This window comes from Drosophila virilis, unplaced genomic scaffold (assembly GCF_030788295.1).
Source record: "Drosophila virilis strain 15010-1051.87 unplaced genomic scaffold, Dvir_AGI_RSII-ME tig00002027, whole genome shotgun sequence".
Classification (NCBI taxonomy): Eukaryota; Metazoa; Arthropoda; class Insecta; order Diptera; family Drosophilidae; genus Drosophila; species Drosophila virilis.
Genome location: NW_027212883.1, coordinates 36999 through 55362, shown reverse-complemented (window position 1 = coordinate 55362; position 18364 = coordinate 36999). Strand labels below are relative to the sequence as shown.

At 37.3% G+C, this 18364-nt stretch overlaps 2 long non-coding RNA genes across 7 annotated transcripts in view; one reads left to right on the top strand and one right to left on the bottom strand.

Moving 5' to 3' along the window:
• LOC116650152 (uncharacterized) overlaps window positions 1-18364 on the top strand; it is an 80354-nt gene that overhangs the window by 27839 nt on the left and 34151 nt on the right. The window contains exons 2-4 of the long non-coding RNA XR_004303143.2: window positions 1677-1884; window positions 8345-8552; window positions 15014-15221. This is a non-coding gene — a long non-coding RNA (uncharacterized lncRNA). The remainder of the gene's footprint in view (window positions 1-1676; window positions 1885-8344; window positions 8553-15013; window positions 15222-18364) is intronic.
• LOC138911692 (uncharacterized) overlaps window positions 1-18364 on the bottom strand; it is a 349655-nt gene that overhangs the window by 301412 nt on the left and 29879 nt on the right. The gene's annotated exons all lie outside the window — the stretch shown is intronic.

Here is an 18364-nt window from a genome sequence, read left to right as displayed (position 1 = left end):
GCTAACACAAGCCCACAATGGAACTCAACTTTCAGTAGCTTACGTATCGAGAGCATTTACCAAAGGAGAAAGTAACAAGAGTACGACGGAACAAGAGTTAACAGCTATTTATTGGGCAATCACCAAATTTAGACCTATATCTACGGAACTCATTTCATAGTAAAAACACACCATAGGTTACTAACATTTTGTTTTCAATGACAAACCCCAGTTCCAAATTAACGCGAATGAGACTTGAATTAGGGGAGTATAATTTTACAGTAGAGTACCTAAGAGGCAAAGATAATTTTGTAGCCGATGCATTGTCACGTATAACAATATCCGAACTAAAAGACATACAAAATAAAGTCCTGAAAGTCACTACCAGGTATCAAAGTAGACAAAATTTCTGCGCAGAAAATAATAAAGTAGCGATGCCAAGGCAATATACCGAAACAGCTTCTCAGCCCAACGTATACGAAGTCATTAATAATGATGAAGTACGTAAAGTAGTGACCTTGCATATAAATGATATGCTATGTTTCTTTAATTATGGTAAGAAAATTATAGCAAGAATTGATATTGAAGATTTATATACTTATAATGGAAATATTGACTTAGGACAACTATTTCCAAAGCTCGATAAAGAAGCCGGTATATTAAAAATCAGCCAATTGAAAATGGCACCGTGGGAAAATATCTTTGAAGAAGCTTCAATAGATAATTTCAAAATTATTGGCAGTAAAATATTGAACACATTGAGAGTAGCGCTACTCAACCCGGTGACCACATTAATAATGTTAAAGAGAAAGAAGCTATATTGTCTACACTACATGATGATCCAGTCCAAGGAGGTCACGCAGACATTGCAAAAACCTTGGCCAAGGTCAAAAGACATTATTACTGGAAAGGTATGACTCGTGATATAACAGAGTACATCCAGAAAAGTCAAAAAGCAAAAATAACAACAAATATTAAGACCCCTTTAACAGTTACTGAAACCCCGATAAAGGCTTTCGACAGAGTGATAGTGGATACAATTGGTCCACTACCAAAATCAGAACAAGGCAATGAATATGCAGTCACGCTCATATGTGACTTGACTAAATTTATCAAGTGCTATACCTGTCGCAAGTAAAAACGCAGCAACTGTTGCAACAGCAATATTAGAATCATTTATTCTCAAGTACGAGTATAAGTATATCACGAGTCATACCTTTCCAGTAATAATGTCTTTTGACCTTGGCCAAGGTTTTTGCAATGTCTGCGTGACCTCCTTGGACTGGATCATCATGTAGTGTAGACAATATAGCTTCTTTCTCTTTAACATTATTAATGTGGTCACCGGGTGATGACATTTTTTAAAATTGTCTATTCTAGACTACAAAAAGTCTGCATTCCAGGTAGGAAGAACCCTTGCCAAGATTCTGCTTCTAGCTATCTTGGAATATGTCCTCCTGTTAACCTGATACCTTGCCTTGAATATCACCAATAATAATATTTTGTTCCTTATTAAATCCTCACTGTATGTGCGCTTTGCAAATGGCTCTAGCTTTGAAACGAAGTTCTTATCAGTTTTGCGGGGAAGGGTAGAGGTAACCAAAAGGTAAAATATGTTAAGATATACACACCAAGTTTTGTTATCTGTCTCTTAAAGCATTTAAAGTATTTTTCCGTTTTCTTTTTTTCAATTCAAGGGTGACGTATGTTACCTGTTTAGCCACCTGCCTGGAGGCGGGTAAAAACCCTAAGTACGCAGAGCCCCCGTTGCCTACATGAAGGTATTTTATAAGTCCCGAGAAATGGGAAAGCTTCCAAAAGGACGGCAAAGGGTAGACCACATCGCTCCTTGCACTAGTAAGGAAGCATTCCACGAGTCCGACTAACCTCATCAGTTTTTAAAGGGTAAGTCTCTGTAATCAAAAAGACCAGACAGGGTCTTCGAAGTCCACGAGTTTTGATCGAGACCAATAAAAGATTCGGTAATAAGCTAGCACTTTATGCGTCGATGTAAGTGTAAAAACCGATCTGGGAACATTAATCCTAATTAAACAGGGAGTGGAGGGTGTCCACAAGGTCAATCTAAAATAGGCCATTTTGGTGTTTTTATTCATAATTTATCATCATCATCATCACATAAGCCCGGTTATTTTGGATCAGAAAGATTGGAGATATGTTTTGGTTGGTGAGCCCCCTCCGTCACTGTTTCGCCCTTACCAACGGTATTGAGTTCGTAAATAGTAACAACGTACGGAGTCGAGTCACGGAGTAGTGACGACCCCCTTATTAAGCATACCCGGCAAAAACGATTATCTGACTATACCATTCCTGCAATAATTTGAGTTTACACAGGAGGTTAAGGCCGACGCGTTAACGAACTCCGTACCTAAGGGGTATTTTTCCAAGCGCTAATAAGCGGTGATATCGTCAGAGGCCTTGCCCTCCTCAAACGGTATTTGAGAAGGAGACAAGAGAAGCGTAAAATCAGCAAATTGGTAGCATAAAATGTGCATGCCCGAGTCCCAACATGTCTCCAACGAGACAACAGTAAATTGCTGATGCCATTGGCGGTGTCACCGGGTACACAACGGCAGCATTTAAGACCTTGTTGCATATGAGCTGACAAAACATAAGCATAAAGGCTATAGTAAAAAAAAATGAAGATAAATATTAAATTTGGAGACTCTAGCTATTATGACCTAAAAGATATTCTCAATTCAGGATTTCGTTATCGGTTTGCATCTATTGCTTGAAAAAAGCTTAGAACAGATTGACCCGCCAATAGTGTTAATTAAGAATATATATACTTAATGGTGTCGAAGATGCCTTCTACCTCTAAAATTTTCAATGACTTCAGCGTATTAAAATGAAACTAAAATAGCAGCACAAATTACAATCAGAATTGTATTTCTATTTGTATGTGTACACAAGTAACCAGGAATTCTTGCTTTTTGCGCTAGCTGCTACTCGGCTTTCCAACAATCTATAACCAAACAGCCTTGAAATTGTTGTCGGGTTCCAATTTATTTTTCATAAGTAAAACAGTATTTAATTTTGCTACCTAGTGTGGCTTATAACATTAGGGCTTATAATCGTAGTTTATCCACGCTCCAATTGTAAATGATAAGCTTTGCCGTACTACTAAAATTTACTACTTCCCAACAAAAAAAAGGAATAACAAAGTTTTAAAGTATAACCTGATCACATCATCTGTTTCTTAATAGGCCTAATTCTATGTTGCATACCGTTAGCCCTTGCTAAAACAAGAAATAACGGCTACCAGGGTGGCCAGTGTTGGCAGGGGAGATAATAAATTATGAATCTTAGTTAGCCGAGCAGTAGTTTCATGAGTGGCTTAAAGAGCAAGTAGAGTGGTTGAGGTTATAAGACAGCCACTACACAGGGAAGCGGTCCTCGATCTTAGCCACCCGCACATCGGGTTGCATCTACTAGGCCAGGCCGAGCTTTAATATATTTCATATTATCCCAAGAAAACAAATTTGGTTCTTATTACATCAATGGCGATCAGATCTATCCTCTTGCGGTATACCAACCCACAAAAAGCGATAATTTATCCCTTTTTTAAATAGTACATTGTCGATATTAGTCATTCATTATTTATTAGCGATGACCCTGTTGAATTCTTCAATAAGGTCAAATGTCTGGGAGTATTTTTGGTGTACAATAACAGGTTGGTAAACATTTTGAATTATTGTTAAAATAAGAAAAGAAAACCCGGCAATATATTTGCAAGGCATGTACAACAAGTCGCAGAAACAAATTTAGTTAAAAATAAAAACAAGTAAGAAACTGTAGTTGTGAGTTCCCAACTGTTGGATACACTAATTCCTATTCTACCAACACCAAATACAGCCCGAGAAAGAGCTCGTTTGCTTAAACAGTAATGGAAACAAATTAAAACAAGTAAGAGATTCTAGCCGGACATCCAGACTAAGGGATACCCTAAACCCTCTTCTTCCAACATCAAATGCAGTTTGCACTACGCGCTCGAAAAGATAAATTAAAAACAAAATCCCTTCGCAGGGCTTGAACTGGCAACTGACCGCATTACTTGCTGCCGATTAAACCAACTGCACAGAAAACAGTAAAATCTCAATTACAATGCTGTTCACAGAATTTCAAAAAATGCGTATGTGTATGTGTATGCAGAAATTCCCGCGATTTGCGCTTGCTACCTAAAACTCGAGGCCAGCAAAAACATATTTTATTTAATAACTTCTGTGTTTCTTTACTGATCTTGGTGCAATTTTCTGCAAATTATTGAACCATAGAATATTCGTGTATTATAAAAGGCCAATTGCATTTATTCTGTGGCTTATATTGGTGGGTAGCATAAATTGATTAATTAAATTGATTTATATCTATGGATTAGTATCGTGTAGGTGGCGATAGGTATAAAATTAAAGATACTTGACATATATATAATATGCCTGAGTAAACATATCACTTTTGGTGACTCTAGCTCTTATTAAATAACTAGCTTGCTCAAAAAACCAGGATTTCGAAACCAATTTTTTTTGATTGCTTAGAAACGAAGTAAGTTATCGATTATCGGAAACAAGGTCGAGCTGCGCATGTACTAAGAACACCTACAGCTAAAATTTCATTTTTAAATTTTACTACGCAGTTGGATGGAGTGCAAATTCGAAAAACATATTACATGTGCACATGTACACATGTACTCACCCACATTCATTTGCTTCGTATTCTATCAACAGCTTGCCATTGCGATTGTTTTCAGTGCTGCTATTTTAATGCGTTTTTTTTCTTCTCAATAATACTTAATTATTGGTGTGGCTGTTGAGTAGAGGTATAACAAGTGGTGCGGTCTGTCCCAAGTTCGAGCCCTACCGGAGAAAATTTTTTTTATAATGGCTGGTGTGGCTGTTGCCAAGGGAACTTTTTTTTTAATTTATCTTTACTACAAATGAGCGCGTTGCCCGAACTGGATTAACAGGGTTCAGGGTATTTCCTAGTCGGGAACTCCCGACTAGAACCTCAGATTTTTTTTAAATACATTTTGCCTATTTCGAAATCTGATACCCTGTTACTCTATGGTAGCAACTTTTATCAGAGTGGCAACAAAAGATACAATACCATAGATTTAGAAATCTTGATCCTCATTTTTATGATTTTTGCTAGAAAAGTAACAGCAAATAATATAGAAAAAAAAATGTAGCTAGAAATAAAACAGGCCACAATGCTAAAGCTTTCTCGGATTCTAACAATATACTGCCATATAACACATCTGTAGTGACCACAATCCGCACAACTCATAACCAGCCCAAATATTCAAAGCTTTATCCCTACTCAATGAGAGTGACTCATGAAATAAAAAACATTTTAATGAACAGCATTATCAGAGAGACACGTTCGCCATATAATTATCTAATATTGGTCGACAAAAAGGAAACAGATGACTCTCGTAAACTAAACGAAAATACTATTCCAGAGAAGTACCCGCTGCCAGATATTTCCATGATTTTAGCAAATCTTGGGAGAGCCAAAGCTAGCTAGCATCAAATCATGCTGCAGAATGCGATTGAGAAGAGGCTTAATTCTCCGTTAACCGAGGGAAGTATAAGTTCTGTCGACTGTCATTTAGACTAAAAACGTAGGAAGGATATTTCAGAGGGCCATTGATGACGTTCTGAGCGAACAAATCGGCAAGACATGCTATGTTTATGTGATTATATTCTTTCAAAACCTAAAAAATCCTGATCGATGCAAACATGAGATGGTTTAAGAAAAGTCAAAGTTTTCTAAAAAGGAAGTTGGATTTCTAGCTTTTTTTTTATGACTGACGAAGGCACAAGAACGGACCGGGAAAATGTCAAGGCCATAAAAGAGTATGTTGATTTAAAAAGTTTGTTCGAGCTCAGATCATTTTTGGGCTTTGCTAGTTTTCACAGAAGTTTTGTGAGAGACTTCGTTATCCTCTAGGCTGAAAACGGCTGAGCTAGTAAACACCGATCTTACAAAATGGTGATATTCAATGAACCACAAGTTCACGCATTCTGCCTTTGAAAACGTCATGTTCACATACCTCAAACTGTATTAAAACTATGGGATAAGAGCAAAATAATAAATATAATTTCTAGAACTATAAGGGACAGCGAAACAAATTACGCAACAAATGAGAGAGGGCAGTTAGCTATCGTTTGGGCCTTAGGTAAACTCCGTCATAACCTACACGGAGTAAACGATATAAACATTTACACTGACTACCAACCCTTAACAATGGCTGTATTAGAAAATAACTCTAACGCAAAAATTAAGAGTTGAAAAGCTCGTATTGATTCAATGATTTATTTTTGTACAAGCCCGGCAAGAAAAATCATGCCGCTGATGCCTTGTTGCCACAAAACATTAGCGCGTTAGAAGACTCAGAATTACGCGTCCGATGCATCCACGATCTACAGTGAGCTGTCCAGAACTACTTAAGAGAATGTAAAACAGGTCATATCCGTTAGTTAGACGATACACTTCTCTAACAACAGTCATATTCGGGAAATAATGTTTGATGTGTTTTCCCGACTTGAGAAACTCATGCCTCGTTCTACAAAGGGTGAAGGTGCGAAGGGCGAACCTTGCCAAAGGGGTGTAGGCCACTCTGTGGAAAGTGATAACCGTGGACGTAATCATCATGACTCTTATCCAAGAGGCGTGGTTTATTGGTGACCATTTCCATGGAATACCCTGCTGCTCATGTTAAATGTTATATGGCCTTTCATATAAGGCGCTCGGCTCTGCCATTCTTGTGCAATATGAGACTCTTCCCATTAAATAACTTTCTGTTCAGCCAGTGATAATTGATGTGGACGAATGGGGATCTTTTGTGGAGTTTTTTGCATACCTCCAAAATACGGTACAGGTCCACCTTCATAAGTGCTATGGGATGCAATGATAGATCATGTGTAATGGTAAATGTCATCGATTCAAATAGTTCAACACACGGGCACGTCTGTGCCGTTTGACTTTAGTTTTTTAAATGTTTTATTCAATATATTCTCATGGCTAAGACCGCATAGCTGCGCTGCCGGTTACGCCGGGAGAGAGAGAGTCTTATGTACATATTTGCATGTATGCATATATGTGCTACGAATGGGCAGCGTGGGACTGCTGACTTAGCGTAGCTCATAAGCGGGTGATCATATTACACGCTCACTTGAAAAGGTTTTGTTTGTGTACTGCAACAATGTGTTGCTGAATATATATATATCTTTGCATACCTTGTATAATTCATTTTTATTTTTTGTGTGTGTCTTTTAAAAATTAAAGATTTTTAACCTATCTTTATGAACTGTTTGTTTTTTACTCTTATTTCCGGAAATAGCTATATTATCATTATCTTCTATTTTTTTAACTCTATAGGGCCCTGTGTATTTAATAACTAGCTTATGGCCTACTTCATTTTTTAGTAAAACTTTATTTTCTATTGATAGAGTTATGTTCCTAGTTTTTAAATCATATAATTCCTTATTTTTTTGTTTATTTAATTCGAGAATATTTCTTGCTCTTTTGAATGTTACTTCTAATCCATACCTACAGTCTTTAGCGTAGTCGTCTATGTTATATAGAGGCTCTATATTACTTATGCTGTTAAAATACTTTGGTAGATTATTAGTCTTACCAAATACTAACTCATATGGACAATAATTATGTGCCATAGAGGGGGTTGTATTGAAGCAGTAAACAAAATATTGAACCCATACGTCCAATCAGTTTTATTTGCTGATATATAGGATCGTATATATTCGTTAAATGTTCTGTGGCTTCTTTCTATTGTTCCTACAGTTTGATGATGATGCTCAGTTGATGTTATATTCTTTATTTTTTAATATTTGCACAAATTATTTGTAATTGAATTTTTATATTCCGTTCCCAGTACAAGTTGAGTCCTGCTCCATGAGCAGCATCAAGCTCCGGCGAAGTCGCCCACGGCGTTAATCGTTTACCGCGAAATGCGGTAGTAGCGTTCAAGTAGCGTTTACATTGATGACATTTTTTAAAATTGTCTATTCTAGACTACAAAAAGTCTGCATTCCAGGTAGGAAGAACCCTTGCCAAGATTCTGCTTCTAGCTATCTTGGAATATGTCCTCCTGTTAACCTGATACCTTGCCTTGAATATCACCAATAATAATATTTTGTTCCTTATTAAATCCTCACTGTATGTGCGCTTTGCAAATGGCTCTAGCTTTGAAACGAAGTTCTTATCAGTTTTGCGGGGAAGGGTAGAGGTAACCAAAAGGTAAAATATGTTAAGATATACACACCAAGTTTTGTTATCTGTCTCTTAAAGCATTTAAAGTATTTTTCCGTTTTCTTTTTTTCAATTCAAGGGTGACGTATGTTACCTGTTTAGCCACCTGCCTGGAGGCGGGTAAAAACCCTAAGTACGCAGAGCCCCCGTTGCCTACATGAAGGTATTTTATAAGTCCCGAGAAATGGGAAAGCTTCCAAAAGGACGGCAAAGGGTAGACCACATCGCTCCTTGCACTAGTAAGGAAGCATTCCACGAGTCCGACTAACCTCATCAGTTTTTAAAGGGTAAGTCTCTGTAATCAAAAAGACCAGACAGGGTCTTCGAAGTCCACGAGTTTTGATCGAGACCAATAAAAGATTCGGTAATAAGCTAGCACTTTATGCGTCGATGTAAGTGTAAAAACCGATCTGGGAACATTAATCCTAATTAAACAGGGAGTGGAGGGTGTCCACAAGGTCAATCTAAAATAGGCCATTTTGGTGTTTTTATTCATAATTTATCATCATCATCATCACATAAGCCCGGTTATTTTGGATCAGAAAGATTGGAGATATGTTTTGGTTGGTGAGCCCCCTCCGTCACTGTTTCGCCCTTACCAACGGTATTGAGTTCGTAAATAGTAACAACGTACGGAGTCGAGTCACGGAGTAGTGACGACCCCCTTATTAAGCATACCCGGCAAAAACGATTATCTGACTATACCATTCCTGCAATAATTTGAGTTTACACAGGAGGTTAAGGCCGACGCGTTAACGAACTCCGTACCTAAGGGGTATTTTTCCAAGCGCTAATAAGCGGTGATATCGTCAGAGGCCTTGCCCTCCTCAAACGGTATTTGAGAAGGAGACAAGAGAAGCGTAAAATCAGCAAATTGGTAGCATAAAATGTGCATGCCCGAGTCCCAACATGTCTCCAACGAGACAACAGTAAATTGCTGATGCCATTGGCGGTGTCACCGGGTACACAACGGCAGCATTTAAGACCTTGTTGCATATGAGCTGACAAAACATAAGCATAAAGGCTATAGTAAAAAAAAATGAAGATAAATATTAAATTTGGAGACTCTAGCTATTATGACCTAAAAGATTTTCTCAATTCAGGATTTCGTTATCGGTTTGCATCTATTGCTTGAAAAAAGCTTAGAACAGATTGACCCGCCAATAGTGTTAATTAAGAATATATATACTTAATGGTGTCGAAGATGCCTTCTACCTCTAAAATTTTCAATGACTTCAGCGTATTAAAATGAAACTAAAATAGCAGCACAAATTACAATCAGAATTGTATTTCTATTTGTATGTGTACACAAGTAACCAGGAATTCTTGCTTTTTGCGCTAGCTGCTACTCGGCTTTCCAACAATCTATAACCAAACAGCCTTGAAATTGTTGTCGGGTTCCAATTTATTTTTCATAAGTAAAACAGTATTTAATTTTGCTACCTAGTGTGGCTTATAACATTAGGGCTTATAATCGTAGTTTATCCACGCTCCAATTGTAAATGATAAGCTTTGCCGTACTACTAAAATTTACTACTTCCCAACAAAAAAAGGAATAACAAAGTTTTAAAGTATAACCTGATCACATCATCTGTTTCTTAATAGGCCTAATTCTATGTTGCATACCGTTAATCCTTGCTAAAACAAGAAATAACGGCTACCAGGGTGGCCAGTGTTGGCAGGGGAGATAATAAATTATGAATCTTAGTTAGCCGAGCAGTAGTTTCATGAGTGGCTTAAAGAGCAAGTAGAGTGGTTGAGGTTATAAGACAGCCACTACACAGGGAAGCGGTCCTCGATCTTAGCCACCCGCACATCGGGTTGCATCTACTAGGCCAGGCCGAGCTTTAATATATTTCATATTATCCCAAGAAAACAAATTTGGTTCTTATTACATCAATGGCGATCAGATCTATCCTCTTGCGGTATACCAACCCACAAAAAGCGATAATTTATCCCTTTTTTAAATAGTACATTGTCGATATTAGTCATTCATTATTTATTAGCGATGACCCTGTTGAATTCTTCAATAAGGTCAAATGTCTGGGAGTATTTTTGGTGTACAATAACAGGTTGGTAAACATTTTGAATTATTGTTAAAATAAGAAAAGAAAACCCGGCAATATATTTGCAAGGCATGTACAACAAGTCGCAGAAACAAATTTAGTTAAAAATAAAAACAAGTAAGAAACTGTAGTTGTGAGTTCCCAACTGTTGGATACACTGATTCCTATTCTACCAACACCAAATACAGCCCGAGAAAGAGCTCGTTTGCTTAAACAGTAATGGAAACAAATTAAAACAAGTAAGAGATTCTAGCCGGACATCCAGACTAAGGGATACCCTAAACCCTCTTCTTCCAACATCAAATGCAGTTTGCACTACGCGCTCGAAAAGATAAATTAAAAACAAAATCCCTTCGCAGGGCTTGAACTGGCAACTGACCGCATTACTTGCTGCCGATTAAACCAACTGCACAGAAAACAGTAAAATCTCAATTACAATGCTGTTCACAGAATTTCAAAAAATGCGTATGTGTATGTGTATGCAGAAATTCCCGCGATTTGCGCTTGCTACCTAAAACTCGAGGCCAGCAAAAACATATTTTATTTAATAACTTCTGTGTTTCTTTACTGATCTTGGTGCAATTTTCTGCAAATTATTGAACCATAGAATATTCGTGTATTATAAAAGGCCAATTGCATTTATTCTGTGGCTTATATTGGTGGGTAGCATAAATTGATTAATTAAATTGATTTATATCTATGGATTAGTATCGTGTAGGTGGCGATAGGTATAAAATTAAAGATACTTGACATATATATAATATGCCTGAGTAAACATATCACTTTTGGTGACTCTAGCTCTTATTAAATAACTAGCTTGCTCAAAAAACCAGGATTTCGAAACCAATTTTTTTTGATTGCTTAGAAACGAAGTAAGTTATCGATTATCGGAAACAAGGTCGAGCTGCGCATGTACTAAGAACACCTACAGCTAAAATTTCATTTTTAAATTTTACTACGCAGTTGGATGGAGTGCAAATTCGAAAAACATATTACATGTGCACATGTACACATGTACTCACCCACATTCATTTGCTTCGTATTCTATCAACAGCTTGCCATTGCGATTGTTTTCAGTGCTGCTATTTTAATGCGTTTTTTTTCTTCTCAATAATACTTAATTATTGGTGTGGCTGTTGAGTAGAGGTATAACAAGTGGTGCGGTCTGTCCCAAGTTCGAGCCCTACCGGAGAAAATTTTTTTTATAATGGCTGGTGTGGCTGTTGCCAAGGGAACTTTTTTTTTAATTTATCTTTACTACAAATGAGCGCGTTGCCCGAACTGGATTAACAGGGTTCAGGGTATTTCCTAGTCGGGAACTCCCGACTAGAACCTCAGATTTTTTTTTAAATACATTTTGCCTATTTCGAAATCTGATACCCTGTTACTCTATGGTAGCAACTTTTATCAGAGTGGCAACAAAAGATACAATACCATAGATTTAGAAATCTTGATCCTCATTTTTATGATTTTTGCTAGAAAAGTAACAGCAAATAATATAGAAAAAAAAATGTAGCTAGAAATAAAACAGGCCACAATGCTAAAGCTTTCTCGGATTCTAACAATATACTGCCATATAACACATCTGTAGTGACCACAATCCGCACAACTCATAACCAGCCCAAATATTCAAAGCTTTATCCCTACTCAATGAGAGTGACTCATGAAATAAAAAACATTTTAATGAACAGCATTATCAGAGAGACACGTTCGCCATATAATTATCTAATATTGGTCGACAAAAAGGAAACAGATGACTCTCGTAAACTAAACGAAAATACTATTCCAGAGAAGTACCCGCTGCCAGATATTTCCATGATTTTAGCAAATCTTGGGAGAGCCAAAGCTAGCTAGCATCAAATCATGCTGCAGAATGCGATTGAGAAGAGGCTTAATTCTCCGTTAACCGAGGGAAGTATAAGTTCTGTCGACTGTCATTTAGACTAAAAACGTAGGAAGGATATTTCAGAGGGCCATTGATGACGTTCTGAGCGAACAAATCGGCAAGACATGCTATGTTTATGTGATTATATTCTTTCAAAACCTAAAAAATCCTGATCGATGCAAACATGAGATGGTTTAAGAAAAGTCAAAGTTTTCTAAAAAGGAAGTTGGATTTCTAGCTTTTTTTTTATGACTGACGAAGGCACAAGAACGGACCGGGAAAATGTCAAGGCCATAAAAGAGTATGTTGATTTAAAAAGTTTGTTCGAGCTCAGATCATTTTTGGGCTTTGCTAGTTTTCACAGAAGTTTTGTGAGAGACTTCGTTATCCTCTAGGCTGAAAACGGCTGAGCTAGTAAACACCGATCTTACAAAATGGTGATATTCAATGAACCACAAGTTCACGCATTCTGCCTTTGAAAACGTCATGTTCACATACCTCAAACTGTATTAAAACTATGGGATAAGAGCAAAATAATAAATATAATTTCTAGAACTATAAGGGACAGCGAAACAAATTACGCAACAAATGAGAGAGGGCAGTTAGCTATCGTTTGGGCCTTAGGTAAACTCCGTCATAACCTACACGGAGTAAACGATATAAACATTTACACTGACTACCAACCCTTAACAATGGCTGTATTAGAAAATAACTCTAACGCAAAAATTAAGAGTTGAAAAGCTCGTATTGATTCAATGATTTATTTTTGTACAAGCCCGGCAAGAAAAATCATGCCGCTGATGCCTTGTTGCCACAAAACATTAGCGCGTTAGAAGACTCAGAATTACGCGTCCGATGCATCCACGATCTACAGTGAGCTGTCCAGAACTACTTAAGAGAATGTAAAACAGGTCATATCCGTTAGTTAGACGATACACTTCTCTAACAACAGTCATATTCGGGAAATAATGTTTGATGTGTTTTCCCGACTGGAGAAACTCATGCCTCGTTCTACAAAGGGTGAAGGTGCGAAGGGCGAACCTTGCCAAAGGGGTGTAGGCCACTCTGTGGAAAGTGATAACCGTGGACGTAATCATCATGACTCTTATCCAAGAGGCGTGGTTTATTGGTGACCATTTCCATGGAATACCCTGCTGCTCATGTTAAATGTTATATGGCCTTTCATAGAAGGCGCTCGGCTCTGCCATTCTTGTGCAATATGAGACTCTTCCCATTAAATAACTTTCTGTTCAGCCAGTGATAATTGATGTGGACGAATGGGGATCTTTTGTGGAGTTTTTTGCATACCTCCAAAATACGGTACAGGTCCACCTTCATAAGTGCTATGGGATGCAATGATAGATCATGTGTAATGGTAAATGTCATCGATTCAAATAGTTCAACACACGGGCACGTCTGTGCCGTTTGACTTTAGTTTTTTAAATGTTTTATTCAATATATTCTCATGGCTAAGACCGCATAGCTGCGCTGCCGGTTACGCCGGGAGAGAGAGAGTCTTATGTACATATTTGCATGTATGCATATATGTGCTACGAATGGGCAGCGTGGGACTGCTGACTTAGCGTAGCTCATAAGCGGGTGATCATATTACACGCTCACTTGAAAAGGTTTTGTTTGTGTACTGCAACAATGTGTTGCTGAATATATATATATCTTTGCATACCTTGTATAATTCATTTTTATTTTTTGTGTGTGTCTTTTAAAAATTAAAGATTTTTAACCTATCTTTATGAACTGTTTGTTTTTTACTCTTATTTCCGGAAATAGCTATATTATCATTATCTTCTATTTTTTTTAACTCTATAGGGCCCTGTGTATTTAATAACTAGCTTATGGTCTACTTCATTTTTTAGTAAAACTTTATTTTCTATTGATAGAGTTATGTTCCTAGTTTTTAAATCATATAATTCCTTATTTTTTTGTTTATTTAATTCGAGAATATTTCTTGCTCTTTTGAATGTTACTTCTAATCCATACCTACAGTCTTTAGCGTAGTCGTCTATGTTATATAGAGGCTCTATATTACTTATGCTGTTAAAATACTTTGGTATATTATTAGTCTTACCAAATACTAACTCATATGGACAATAATTATGTGCCATAGAGGGGGTTGTATTGAAGCAGTAAACAAAATATTGAACCCATACGTCCAATCAGTTTTATTTGCTGATATATAGGATCGTATATATTCGTTAAATGTTCTGTGGCTTCTTTCTATTGTTCCTACAGTTTGATGATGATGCTCAGTTGATGTTATATTCTTTATTTTTTAATATTTGCACAAATTATTTGTAATTGAATTTTTATATTCCGTTCCCAGTACAAGTTGAGTCCTGCTCCATGAGCAGCATCAAGCTCCGGCGAAGTCGCCCACGGCGTTAATCGTTTACCGCGAAATGCGGTAGTAGCGTTCAAGTAGCGTTTACATTGATGACATTTTTTAAAATTGTCTATTCTAGACTACAAAAAGTCTGCATTCCAGGTAGGAAGAACCCTTGCCAAGATTCTGCTTCTAGCTATCTTGGAATATGTCCTCCTGTTAACCTGATACCTTGCCTTGAATATCACCAATAATAATATTTTGTTCCTTATTAAATCCTCACTGTATGTGCGCTTTGCAAATGGCTCTAGCTTTGAAACGAAGTTTTTATCAGTTTTGCGGGGAAGGGTAGAGGTAACCAAAAGGTAAAATATGTTAAGATATACACACCAAGTTTTGTTATCTATCTCTTAAAGCATTTAAAGTATTTTTCCGTTTTCTTTTTTTCAATTCAAGGGTGACGTATGTTACCTGTTTAGCCACCTGCCTGGAGGCGGGTAAAAACCCTAAGTACGCAGAGCCCCCGTTGCCTACATGAAGGTATTTTATAAGTCCCGAGAAATGGGAAAGCTTCCAAAAGGACGGCAAAGGGTAGACCACATCGCTCCTTGCACTAGTAAGGAAGCATTCCACGAGTCCGACTAACCTCATCAGTTTTTAAAGGGTAAGTCTCTGTAATCAAAAAGACCAGACAGGGTCTTCGAAGTCCACGAGTTTTGATCGAGACCAATAAAAGATTCGGTAATAAGCTAGCACTTTATGCGTCGATGTAAGTGTAAAAACCGATCTGGGAACATTAATCCTAATTAAACAGGGAGTGGAGGGTGTCCACAAGGTCAATCTAAAATAGGCCATTTTGGTGTTTTTATTCATAATTTATCATCATCATCATCACATAAGCCCGGTTATTTTGGATCAGAAAGATTGGAGATATGTTTTGGTTGGTGAGCCCCCTCTGTCACTGTTTCGCCCTTACCAACGCTATTGAGTTCGTAAACGTACGGAGTCGAGTCACGGAGTAGTGACGACCCCCTTATTAAGCATACCCGGCAAAAACGATTATCTGACTATACCATTCCTGCAATAATTTGAGTTTACACAGGAGGTTAAGGCCGACGCGTTAACGAACTCCGTACCTAAGGGGTATTTTTCCAAGCGCTAATAAGCGGTGATATCGTCAGAGGCCTTGCCCTCCTCAAACGGTATTTGAGAAGGAGACAAGAGAAGCGTAAAATCAGCAAATTGGTAGCATAAAATGTGCATGCCCGAGTCCCAACATGTCTCCAACGAGACAACAGTAAATTGCTGATGCCATTGGCGGTGTCACCGGGTACACAACGGCAGCATTTAAGACCTTGTTGCATATGAGCTGACAAAACATAAGCATAAAGGCTATAGTAAAAAAAAATGAAGATAAATATTAAATTTGGAGACTCTAGCTATTATGACCTAAAAGATTTTCTCAATTCAGGATTTCGTTATCGGTTTGCATCTATTGCTTGAAAAAAGCTTAGAACAGATTGACCCGCCAATAGTGTTAATTAAGAATATATATACTTAATGGTGTCGAAGATGCCTTCTACCTCTAAAATTTTCAATGACTTCAGCGTATTAAAATGAAACTAAAATAGCAGCACAAATTACAATCAGAATTGTATTTCTATTTGTATGTGTACACAAGTAACCAGGAATTCTTGCTTTTTGCGCTAGCTGCTACTCGGCTTTCCAACAATCTCTTTAAAAGCCTCTATAACCAAACAGCCTTGAAATTGTTGTCGGGTTCCAATTTATTTTTCATAAGTAAAACAGTATTTAATTTTGCTACCTAGTGTGGCTTATAACATTAGGGCTTATAATCGTAGTTTATCCACGCTCCAATTGTAAATGATAAGCTTTGCCGTACTACTAAAATTTACTACTTCCCAACAAAAAAAGGAATAACAAAGTTTTAAAGTATAACCTGATCACATCATCTGTTTCTTAATAGGCCTAATTCTATGTTGCATACCGTTAGCCCTTGCTAAAACAAGAAATAACGGCTACCAGGGTGGCCAGTGTTGGCAGGGGAGATAATAAATTATGAATCTTAGTTAGCCGAGCAGTAGTTTCATGAGTGGCTTAAAGAGCAAGTAGAGTGGTTGAGGTTATAAGACAGCCACTACACAGGGAAGCGGTCCTCGATCTTAGCCACCCGCACATCGGGTTGCATCTACTAGGCCAGGCCGAGCTTTAATATATTTCATATTATCCCAAGAAAACAAATTTGGTTCTTATTACATCAATGGCGATCAGATCTATCCTCTTGCGGTATACCAACCCACAAAAAGCGATAATTTATCCCTTTTTTAAATAGTACATTGTCGATATTAGTCATTCATTATTTATTAGCGATGACCCTGTTGAATTCTTCAATAAGGTCAAATGTCTGGGAGTATTTTTGGTGTACAATAACAGGTTGGTAAACATTTTGAATTATTGTTAAAATAAGAAAAGAAAACCCGGCAATATATTTGCAAGGCATGTACAACAAGTCGCAGAAACAAATTTAGTTAAAAATAAAAACAAGTAAGAAACTGTAGTTGTGAGTTCCCAACTGTTGGATACACTGATTCCTATTCTACCAACACCAAATACAGCCCGAGATAAGAGCTCGTTTGCTTAAACAGTAATGGAAACAAATTAAAACAAGTAAGAGATTCTAGCCGGACATCCAGACTAAGGGATACCCTAAACCCTCTTCTTCCAACATCAAATGCAGTTTGCACTACGCGCTCGAAAAGATAAATTAAAAACAAAATCCCTTCGCAGGGCTTGAACTGGCAACTGACCGCATTACTTGCTGCCGACTCTACGCAAAACAAAAGTAGTTTCCCCCTAGAGAAAACATCTAATTAAACCAACTGCACAGAAAACAGTAAAATCTCAATTACAATGCTGTTCACAGAATTTCAAAAAATGCGTATGTGTATGTGTATGCAGAAATTCCCGCGATTTGCGCTTGCTACCTAAAACTCGAGGCCAGCAAAAACATATTTTATTTAATAACTTCTGTGTTTCTTTACTGATCTTGGTGCAATTTTCTGCAAATTATTGAACCATAGAATATTCGTGTATTATAAAAGGCCAATTGCATTTATTCTGTGGCTTATATTGGTGGGTAGCATAAATTGATTAATTAAATTGATTTATATCTATGGATTAGTATCGTGTAGGTGGCGATAGGTATAAAATTAAAGATACTTGACATATATATAATATGCCTGAGTAAACATATCACTTTTGGTGACTCTAGCTCTTATTAAATAACTAGCTTGCTCAAAAAACCAGGATTTCGAAACCAATTTTTTTTGATTGCTTAGAAACGAAGTAAGTTATCGATTATCGGAAACAAGGTCGAGCTGCGCATGTACTAAGAACACCTACAGCTAAAATTTCATTTTTAAATTTTACTACGCAGTTGGATGGAGTGCAAATTCGAAAAACATATTACATGTGCACATGTACACATGTACTCACCCACATTCATTTGCTTCGTATTCTATCAACAGCTTGCCATTGCGATTGTTTTCAGTGCTGCTATTTTAATGCGTTTTTTTTCTTCTCAATAATACTTAATTATTGGTGTGGCTGTTGAGTAGAGGTATAACAAGTGGTGCGGTCTGTCCCAAGTTCGAGCCCTACCGGAGAAAATTTTTTTTATAATGGCTGGTGTGGCTGTTGCCAAGGGAACTTTTTTTTTAATTTATCTTTACTACAAATGAGCGCGTTGCCCGAACTGGATTAACAGGGTTCAGGGTATTTCCTAGT